The sequence below is a fragment of the Cervus elaphus genome, chromosome 1, assembly GCF_910594005.1.
Source record: "Cervus elaphus chromosome 1, mCerEla1.1, whole genome shotgun sequence".
NCBI lineage: Eukaryota > Metazoa > Chordata > Mammalia > Artiodactyla > Cervidae > Cervus > Cervus elaphus.
This window is the reverse complement of record NC_057815.1, coordinates 62,718,261-62,719,890: the sequence shown is the minus strand read 5'-3', so window position 1 is coordinate 62,719,890 and position 1,630 is coordinate 62,718,261.

Here is a 1,630-nt window from a genome sequence, read left to right as displayed (position 1 = left end):
TCCAATGTTCACTGCAGCACTGTTTGCAATAGCCAGGACATGGGAACAACCTAAATGTCCATTGACAGATGAATGGATAAAGAAGGTGTGGTACATATATACAATCAATACTACTTAGCCATAAAAAGGAACAATGTTGTGCCATTTGCAGAGACATGGATGAACCTAGAGACTGTCATACAGAATGAAGTAAGTCAGAAAGAGGAAAACAAATATCATATATTGACACATACATATATGGAATTTAGAAGAATGGTACAGATGAACCTATTTCCAGGGCAGGAATAGAGACATAGACATGTGGAGACAATGGGGGAAGGGGAGGGTGGGACAAATTAAGAGATTGGGATTGAGAAAATACACTACCTTCTGTAAAATAAATAGCTAGTGGGAACTTGCTACATAGCCCAAAGAGCTCAGCTCTGTGCTCTGTGATGATCTAGAAGGGTGGGGTGGGGAGGGGGGCCATCTCAGATGGAGAGTATACATGTATACATATAGCTGATTCACTTTGTTGGACAGCAGAAGCTAACAGCAATGTAAAGCAGGTATACTCCAATTTTAAAAAAGTCTCTGAAGTCATTTATGTTAGTTATTATAATTCCCTATGTTCATCTCTCCAGTCTCACTTTGAAGCTAGATGGACCAGCACTGGATGGAAGACTCCTTCCCAAATTGTTGGTTAGGCCTGTGGTGCCAGCTGGAGCTTCCTTACAGAATCTTTAAAAATTAACATGTGTGGCCACTGCTCTCTGAATAGTCACACCCAAAGCTTCTATGGTCCTGGTAGTTAATCTGGCTATGTCTTCAGCTTATAACCCTAGCCCAGGAGCTTGGCTTTTTCAGATAATGAAGCAGAGGTTACATAGCCTACAATAGCCCAGGGAGTCTCCTTTATGTCCAGCATCCTGAGCTCAGGGAAGGGGTGGCAGACCTCTGCAAGACAGGGCCTCAGAAAATGGCAGGGGTACACAGCAGAATCCTTCTCTCCGTCCCCTCCCTCTTGTTTCCCTCTCTCACCCTGTGCCCACCCAAACCAAGGGACAGTCAGAGGAGGCAGGGTATCTCATACCCCTTCCACCTGTCCCTAGGTCTCTCTGCCTTCACTTTCTCCCACAAAGCTTCTTGAAAAGGTTCAGAGCAATGAAGAAAGCGATCCCAAAACACAGCCCTGTCTCTACTTGCTCATGACGTTCTCCCCTCCACCTATACCTGAGGCTGTCCTGGGGACACCTGGGGCAGCTACAGCATCATGGTCAGGAGGGCTGGGATAGGCTGCATCTTGCACTAGGTGTAGGAGTGGAGTAAGACCTTCGAACTTCCCCAGACTCTATCTCTGGTCCGAGGAAACAGTAAACCCCTCCAGAAGGAGGGGTCCAGGTTTGGGCATCTGAAGGCACTGAGAGTAAGTGAGGGTGTGGGGAGGATCTGGGGGTAGGGTGTGGAAGAATAGGGCTGTGACAGCCAGACAGGTGCCTCCATAGATAGGGTGGGAGTGAGTTTCTCACTAAAAACATAGTCTTTCTCATCCATTCCAAGCTGAGATCTGCCCAGTTCTGCTGGGCCCTCCTGCCCAAACAGATTAAGGCAAACCTGAGACATCCTGTGGGGGCCTTGAGATGGGTTCTTT